The 9,481-nt window shown below is 45.5% G+C and overlaps 1 protein-coding gene across 50 annotated transcripts in view; it reads right to left on the minus strand.

The window, feature by feature from the left end:
* NACA (nascent polypeptide associated complex subunit alpha) overlaps positions 1-396 on the minus strand; it is a 49,862-nt gene extending 49,466 nt beyond the window's left edge. For 21 of the 50 annotated variants that reach the window (XM_089680716.1, XM_089680625.1, XM_089680611.1 and 18 more), the window contains exon 1: positions 301-395. The gene's annotated coding sequence lies outside the window, so the exon portion shown is untranslated. Of the gene's footprint in view, positions 1-300 lie in introns of all 50 variants that reach the window. The other 29 variants (XM_089680553.1, XM_089680544.1, XM_089680518.1 and 26 more) reach the window with 4 other exon arrangements.
* Positions 397-9,481: the final 9,085 nt, after the last annotated feature.

Consider the following 9,481-nt stretch of genomic DNA (forward strand, 5'->3'; position numbering starts at 1 on the left):
CTGGAGACCGAAGAGAACAGGACAGCCAGAGATAGGGGAGAGAAGGGGGCACAGCTACCACTGGGGTCCCTGCCAGTACGGACTCCTCACACGGAGCAGGCCTGCCCCGTACATAGCACAGCACCCTCCTCTCCATAAACTTCCCGGCACCGGCCTCGTCCCCGTCCTCTTTCTCCTCCACCACAGACATACGACCACCATCCCACACCTCGCTCCCTCCTCAAGCCCTACATGGCCTCCCGGGGATTATTTACTTTGTCAGCACGCAGGATGAGAACGGATACAAAAAGAGACACTTACTGTGTGAGGAGTTCAGGTCCAAGATGGCTGAAGAAAGAACGCTCAGGTCCGACTACTTCCGGGATGTGCAGTGAGGAGGGGGAGTCCTTCCGGGTCAGACGCTGCAGGAGGTTCCACCTGCTGCCTGGAACACGTGCTATGAGCTATATTTGGACGTGGCTGCAGCTGTGCTCGTCCTTTACCGTGGATACAACAGGCGCCCGGTCTCCACAATGCTTACTTCCAATTGGGCCAGAACAGGGATCTTCCATTACAGGATAATACTGCATACAGCCTTGCCGTTCTTCAAGAGATACACATTGTGTTAACTGCTTGCCCTCCAGAGGATTTACCCCCCCTCCCTTCCTGACCAGGCCATTTTTTGCATTAAGGTGCTGCGGTACTTAAACTGACAATTGCACGGTCATGCCACACTGTACCCAAACTAAATTTGTGCCCCCCCCCCCCAAATAGAGCTTTCTTTCGGTGGTATTTGATCTCCTGTACGGTTTTTATTTTTTGAGCTATAAAAAAAAAAGCCCGACAAGTTTGAGAAACTTTTTGTTATTAACCAATTCAATACCGGGCAATTTTACACCTTCCTGCCCAGGCCAATTTTCAGGTTTCAGCCCTCTCACACTTTGAATGACAATTGCGCGGTCATACAATATTGTACCCAAACTAAAATTTTATCATTTTCTTCACACAACTAGAGCTTTCTTTTGGTGGTATTTAATCACCGCTGGGGTTTTTATTTTTTGCTAAATTAACAAAAAAAGATTGAAAATTTTGAAAACAAAAAACGTTTTTCTTTGTTTCTGTTATAAAAGTTTGCAAATAATTGTTCTTCATAAATTTAGGCCAAGATGTATTCTGCTACATGTCTTTGGTGAAAATAACCCAAATTAGGATGTATTATTTAGTTTGTAGGAAAGTTATAGAGTTCACAAACTATGGTATAGATCTAAATATTGAACAATCCTGAAGTACTGACAGCCAATCTAATTTCTTGAGGTCCAAGAATGTCAGAACAGTACAGCCTTTCTCTGGCCCTTGGGGCACTATTCCTCCCACTGAGACCAACAATGGGGCAGTACTTCTTCCATTGAAACCAACGATGGGGCACTATTCTTCCCACTAATACCAATGATGTGGCACTATTCTTCCCACTAATACCAATGATGGAACACTACTCCTCCTACTGAACATCAACCCTGCGGCCATATTTATTCTCACTGAAGCTGGGGCCAGTACATTTTCTATCCTCGCTGGCCTTAATCCATCCCTCCTAAAGTCTGAAGGACAGTATACTGGCCCTTTGAAAAGTTTAGAGACCTCTGTCTTAGACAATCAACGTGTGCCAGCATTTATCCATTGGTTGGCAACCGCTGATTGACTTCTGCCGTAACAAATTACAGCAGAAGCAACACATGCGCGTGCCCGCAGCCAGGAAGTGCAGAATCACGTTTGTATACATGATTTTACAAAGCGCAGCCACCCTGTAGCAGTATATCTGTTACAGGGCGGTCAGCAAATGGTTAAAACTGTTTCCTTTTCAGTCTGCAGCACTGTAATATTCTGTAAAATTCAATGCAACGTGGCTACCTGGAGGTGTTCTGTACAAAGATGATTTACAGAATGCCCCTAAAAAGGCCATTTTCTGCTTGTGTAGTCTGCACTAAGATACAAGTCAGATTTTTGGCATCCCCTCCAACAAAAATGTCATTTTTGGTGAGATACTCCCAAATGGAAATCATATCCCTGATTATCTCACACCTTGACTACTGCAACTCCCTCCTCACTGGCCTACCCCAGTGCAGGCTCTCCCCGCTTCAGACACTCCTGAGCTCAGTGGCTAGACTCATCCACCTCACCAACCGCTCCACCTCTGCCACCCCCCTCTGCCTATCCCTCCACTGGCTCCTGATTGCCCAATGCATCAAATTCAAACTACTCACTCTGACCTACAAAGCCATTCACAACACTGCTCCTAACTACCTCACCAACCTGATTCCCAGGTACCACCCTACCCGTACCCTTCGCTCTTCACAGGACCTCCTTCTATCTTGCTCCCTGGTCTCCTCCTCCCACGCACGACTGCAAGACTTCTCCAGGTCCTCCCCCATCCTCTGGAACTCACTACCCCAATCCATCAGACTGTCACCTTCCCTCCTCACCTTCAGGTGCTCCCTGAAAACCCACCTCTTCAGGGAAGCCTACCCCACCCTCACCTAACAGCCGTTCTCCTTCATTCCTCCTACCACTCCATCCCCCACAGCCATTGGGCTGGATTGTAAGCTCGAAAGAGTAGGGCCCTCTAACCCCTTGTGTGCTGTTTGTTATTGTTGTACTGTGCCATGTATTGTCCCCCCCTCTATTGTACAGCTCTGAGCAAACCCTTTGGCGCTATATAAACTCGATGTAATAATAATATCTAAAGGGCTGCACACTTTAGCACTTTCCTCATTAGAGCCCTGCAGGAGCAGCAGTTGACTGATAATTATAAAATCACTCCCATACCAATTCACTCTGCACATGGACCAGGGGTGTACTTACCGCAAGGCAAACAAGGCAGTTGCCTAGGGTGGCATTTTTCAGGGGGGTGTCGCGCCCCCCTTCCCCTGGCAGAGGTGACACAGAGTGATCCAAGTACTGGAACTGGAAGTGTCCAGCGCTCAGCACTGCTCATTGTGTGTGCAATGGGAAGGCGGACCGAAGAAGGGTCTATTGTTGGGCACCGAAGCTGACACTGCACAAACGACACTGATCCGCAGCTCGGTCCCCCGGCTGGCTCCCAGCAGAGCGCACTGAAACCACCTTCCTCTCCTCCACTGTCTACATGTACACGGGAGGAGGAAAGACACCGCTCTGCATGTCTGTAATGATCTGAGGTCTGTACCGATTTCCTTATATTGTTTCTGGGCAGAGTGACTGGGAAGGGGGGGCAAGTTATAAATATAGTGATTGGGAGGGTTAAGAGGATATGTACTGGGGGGGGGGCACTTTGGGAGGGGAGAGGATCTATGCTAGAAGTTGGTTTTGGAGGGGGGTCTGTACTGAAAGAGGAGGGGTCTATAATGATGGAGAAAAGTCTGTACTTAGTGGGAGGGTGTTCTATACTGAGGGAGGGGGGGATCTATACTTAGAAGGGAATGCGTTCTGTACTGAGGGGGGACTATACCTGGTTGGGAGGGGGGTCTATACTTGGTGGAGAGCAGGAGCATATTTACTGTGAGGTGGCACCACTGGAGCAGGGAAATGGGGGGGGGGGGGGTGACAGCAGCAGTCGATTTTTGTGTTGCTTAGGGAAGCACAAAACCTAAATACGCCACTGACATGGACACAGACAAACAAACAAACAGCTATTACATCAGAATAACAAAAAGTAGATATCTGCAACAAAGTTTGTTAAAATCCCTGCACCATATATAGATCATCCAGCGGGCAATGTTTTTTTCACAACAAAAGTGGAGTTACTCTTTAATTTCTTTTTCACATCTCTGCAGGTGGTGGACATGTGTGGCATTGCACATGCTCCCAGCGTATAGAGAAACATGGGGCACTTTAGCAGAGACAAGGAGTACCAATATTTCTTAATGGCCCCAACCACACATTTTCGCAAGAGACTCGGTTGGGGCCCAAGTTAAAAAAAAAAATGTTTGTGCACTTCTTTTCCTGCATTTCTCAATTAAATGAATGGGCTACCCTACCCTAGATGTGATCATGCGCAAACCAAGCCTCTCTCAATTAGCATGGACTATTTTTAATCCTTATGCTGCTAGCATTAGTAAACAAATAGGAAAACATATCATATTTACTTGTTTTAAACTTTTTTTTCACATTTTTCAATTACTTCCTGGTTTCCTGCCTAGGCAAATGATGCCATACATCCCAGGAGTCTTCAGGAGGAGTTTTCTCAGCTAAGCACACCCTCCTGCTTGTGTGCCTCAACTAAGGGCAGATGATTCCAGGAAGTCAATACTACATGAATCAACTGCCCTTACTCAAGATGGCCACAGCCAGAAATGCTAGAGGGTTGTTTTTCAAAGTGATTTCTCTGCAAAATAAAGCATGGAGACATGGATGGATGGGTGAGTTTGCTTTGAATATTAAAAATTAAACAGCATTTTTGCTTTATGGTGCTTAGATGCAGTGTAGTTCCGATTTAAAGTTGACCATACAATTTATATATCTTTTATTAAGGCCATATACTGTACAATCTCCTTAACTCTTTTATGCCACCTCCTGGCAGACCTTCAAAGCAGGGGTGTCAAACTGGCAGCCTTCCAGCTGTTGCAAAACTACAAGTTCCATAATGCCGCTGTTTTTGGGAGTCATGCTTGTAACTGTTAGCTTTGCAATGTCTCATGAGATTTGTAGATTGGCAACAACTGGAGACAGGGGCATATTTGCTGCAAGGCAAACATAGGGCGACACTTTTCAGGGGAGGTGGCGCCGTCCCCCCCTCTTTTCCCATGGAAGGGACACTTCTGTGGGAAAGGGACAGGGGCTTCTGTGTCTTACCTGTGTCGGCAACTCTGTGTCCCACTTCAATCCAATCCACGAGCCACTGCTGGAGGAGGGGTAGAGAGGGTGTCCGTCTGGTGTCTTCATCTCCCTGGATCGTGATTGCAATGTGGGCGGGATGACATGCCGCCCCTCTCATCTGGCCACACCCCCGGGATCACTGGGCAGCCTATCCCTCTCTCTGCAAGCTCCGTCTCCTCACTGGTGATTGGTCGCTGGATCTGTAGCTCAGGAAAGGCACACAGGCAGCTAATCACCAGCGAGGAGGCGGAGCTTGGAGAGGAGGAGCCAAGCGGTAGCGTGAAGATCAAAGAAGATCAATTGAGGGACCAGCCGGAGCCGGTAAAGAGGAGGAGAGCGGCAGGAGAAGGAAGACAGCTGATCGGTATCTGTGCCGTGCGGCCAGGATCTGGGCAGAGCCGATGGTGCTGCTACAGCCGGGTATGCAGGCTGTGGATGGGAGAGGGAGGGAGCCCGGGCTGGAGCAGGTGTCAGCACAGCAATGTAAGCATCATTGGTGTCAGTGGGAGGAATAGTGCCCCATCATTGGTGTCGGTGGGAAGAATAGTGCCCATTATTGGTATCATTGGGAGGAATAGTGCACCCTCATTAGTGTCAATGTGGGAGGAATAGTGCCCCATCATTGGTGTCACTGACACCAATGAGGGGGCACTTTTCCTCCCACTGACACCAATGATGGGGCACTATTCCTCCTACTGACACCAATGAGGGGGCATTTTTCCTCCCACTAATGGGGCACTATTCCTCCCACACTGACACCAATGATGTGGCATTATTCCTCTCACTGACACTAATGATGGGGCACCATCGTTGGTGTCAGTGGAAGGAATAGTGCCCCAACCTTGGTGTCAGTATGGAAGGAATAGTGCCCCACCTTTGTTGTCAGTGGGAGCAATAGTGCCCCATCGTTGTTGTCAGTGAGAAAAATAGTGCCCAACCGTTGGTGTCATTGGAAAGAATAGTACCCCATCGTTGTTATCAGTGCGAGGAATAGTGCCCCATCGTTGTTGTCAGTGAGAGGAATAGTGCCCAACCGTTGGTTCATTGAAAGGAATAGTACCCCATCATTGTCAGTAGGCGGAGCTCTAATAGGAAGAGGTGGAGCCTAAAGAGGAAGGGGTGGAGTTTACAGATGAAGGGGTTGATCTTAAACAGGAAGGGGTGGGATAAATTTAGATGCGGGGGGGGTGCCCGATTTTAGCCTTGCCTAGGGCAGCACAAAACCAAAATACACCACTGACTGGAGGGCCACCATTTTGACACCCCTGCTTTAACTAGACATGTTTAATAGCAAAAAGTCAAAAAGAGTTTTTTTTTCTCCAAATTGTCAGTCATTTTTTTTATATAGTGCAAAAAATAAAAAAACAAACAAACAGGCGATCAAATACCACCGAAAAAAAAGCTCAATTCATGGGAAAAATAAAGGACGTAAATTTCCTCTGGGTGCAGCGTTGCATGACCGCCCAATTGTCAGTTGAAGTAATGCAGCGCCGTAACGCAAAAAATGGCCTGGTCAGGAAGGGGGGTAAATTCTCAGGTGGACAAGTAGTTAAAGGGTTAGTTCACCTTTATCATAAACCTGTCTATGCAGATAATGGGTGTCTGTAGATAAAAAAAACAAACTGTGCAGCGCTGACTAAAGTTGAATAATGCCCATGTTATAGGTGAACTCCATTTACATACCTCATGAAGCCTTAGAGGAAAACTCGCAGGAGGTTGCCAAGAGAGGCCCAACTATTACTGCTCACCTCCTCCATCACAGGAGAGAGCTCTCAAATGTTGAGCTCAGAGTTACTGCATCAGGGGGGAGGGAGAGCATGTGTGGAGGTTTGAATTAGAGAACAAGCTCATTCCTGTGAAGGAATGAACTACAAGTCCTGACAGCCTTTGTAGCTGTCTGCTTGTAGTTCTTAATAAACGACCATGGCGCTGTGGTAGTTCATTAAGTCTTCCTGTCAGTAGGTATCTGCTTCCCTGTACAAGGTGTACGGGCACACAGATATACTGACAGGTCTGCAGGAGACCTGCATTGCACCTGCGATCTCCTGATCGCTGGTGCAATGCCTTAGTGGCTCCAGAAACATAAAATATAATAAATGCAAATTTTTTTACTTGCAAAAAAGAAAAAAGTGCGTTTGTTAAACGGTGAACTTATCCTTTAACTGAACAAGCTAACGGAAGCTGGTTGGCTACTATGCACAGCTGCCCACATTCTGAGTGCTCCAGTTTTAGTAAATCTCCCTAGCTATGTCTCTTCTACAATAAGACATATCTAGCTGCCTGCTTGTAGTCTGTGCACACGGATTCCTGGCATCGCTGTTCCGGAATGACTGACTCCTGTGTACATATGCAGGATGAGAACTTCCTCAGCTGGCTGATCAAAAGACCACAAACTCAGCACCTGGAAGTAACCCCAGGAGAAGAGGATGTAACAGCTGGCCGCTGGCATCACCAGTAGTTGGAGGTGAGTATTTTGTAGCACTTAGTACAGCTTTTATGAAGAATTCAGGGCATGGATATTTTGTTACATTTGTCCAGTTTGATATCACCTCCCCGTCTTCCCCAATCAAAGAAATCATTACATTCATTGAGTAAATGCAAAGCAATCTCTGAATAGCACCAGTGGTCAATCACACACAGTTCTGTATACACTGATCTGGCTGTTTCTTCTCCCTGCAAAGCAGGGAGAAAAACGGTGAAGTTGAAACAGCACATATTACACATTGTTAGGCACACAGTTAACCCTTTGATTTCCCCTAGATGTTGACCCATTCCCAGCCAGTGTTATTAGTACAGTGACAGTAATAGCACCAGTCACTGTAATAGTGTCACTATTGTCAGTGTCAATTAGTTTACCTCCCAGTCAGCATCCGGTAGTGCCAGATTGCCTGCTAGATTAGCACAGTCCCACTATAAGTCACCGATCACCACCATTACCAGTATAATGTCGTAGCTGTGTAAATTCTAGTGTATATATACACCATGGTTCATAGATGCTATAACTGTCATGCAAACAAGTTAATATACACTTATTGGGATTTTTTTTTTCTACCAATGACAATATATTTTTACCTAAATTTATGAGGAATATTATTTTTTCTTAATTGGATGTGTTTTATAACAAAAAGTAGAAAAGATTGTTTTTTTTCCCTCAAAACATTGCAAACCACCCCTCCCCCCAAAAAAACCCAGTGGTGGTCAAATACCCCCAAAAGAAAGCTCTATTTGTGTGGGGAAAAAAAAAAACCCAAAACGATAATTATTTTTGCGTAGTGTTGCAAGACCACACAATTGGCAGTTAAAGTAGTGCAGTGCTGAATAGCAAAAATAAAGTTCTGGTCATGAAGAGGGTAAAACCATCTAGAGCTCAAGTGCTTAGTAGAACTACAGTAGATATAAAAAGTCTACACACCCCTGTTAAAAAATGTAAGGTTTCTGTGATGTAAAAAAAATAAGAAAAAAAGAGAGAAAGATAAATCACTGCAGAACTTTTTCAACTTTTAATGTAACCTATAAATTGTACAACTCAGTTGAACAACAAACTGAAATCTTTTAGGTGGATAGAAATTAAAACACTAAAATAGTATGGTTGCATAAGTGTGCACACCCTTAAACTAATACTTTGTTGAAGCACCTTTTGATTAGATTACAGCACTCATTTTAGGTATGAGTCTATCAGCATGGCACATCTTGGCTTGGCAATATTTGCCCACTCTTCCTTGCAAAAACACTCCAAATCTGTCAGATTGCGAGGGCATCTCCTGTGCACAGCCCTCTTCTGATCACCCCACAGATTTTCGATTGGATTCAGGGCTGGGTCATTCCAAAACTAAAATCTTCTTCTGGTGAAGCCATTCCTTTGTTGATTTGGATGTATGCTTTGGGTCGTTGTCATGCTGAAAGATGAAGTTCTTCTTCATGTTCAGCTTTCTAGCAGAAACCTGAAGGTTTTGTGCCAATATTGACTGGTATTTGGAACTGTTCAGAATTCCTTCTACCTTGACTAAGGCCCCAGTTCCAGCTGAAGAAAAACAGCCCCAAAGCATGATGCTGCCACCACCATGCTTCCCTGTGGGTATGGTGTTCTTTTGGTGATTATTATTATACAGTATTTATATAGCGCCAAATGGTATGCTCAGCGCTGTACAGTAGCAGGGGGGACAGTGTGAAGTGTTGTTTTTGTGCCAAACATAGCTTTTGGAATTATGGCCAAAAAGTTCAACCTTGCTTTCATCAGACCATAACACATTTCCCCACATGCATTTGGGAGACTTCAGATGTGTTTTTTGCAAAATTTAGCCAGGCTTGGATGTTTTTCTTCGTAAGAAAAGGCTTCCGTCTTGCCACTCTACCCCATAGCCCAGACATATGAAGAGTACGGGAGATTGTTTTAACATGTACCACACAGCCAGTACTTGACAGATATTCCTGAAGCTCCTTTAATGTTGCTGGAGGCCTCTTGGCAGCCTCACAGACCAGTTTTCTTCTCTCTTCATCAATTTTGGAGAGATGTCCAGTTCTTGGTAATGTCACTGTTGCTCCATATTTTCTCCACTTGAAGACTGTCTTCACTGTGTTCCATGGTATATCTAATGCCTTGGAAATTATTTTGTACCCTTCTCCTGACTGATACCTTTTTAACATTGAGATCCCC

This window comes from Staurois parvus, unplaced genomic scaffold (genome assembly GCF_062004578.1).
Source record: "Staurois parvus isolate SC_StPar_1 unplaced genomic scaffold, SC_StPar_1.0 ptg000017l, whole genome shotgun sequence".
In the NCBI taxonomy this organism is placed as follows: domain Eukaryota; kingdom Metazoa; phylum Chordata; class Amphibia; order Anura; family Ranidae; genus Staurois; species Staurois parvus.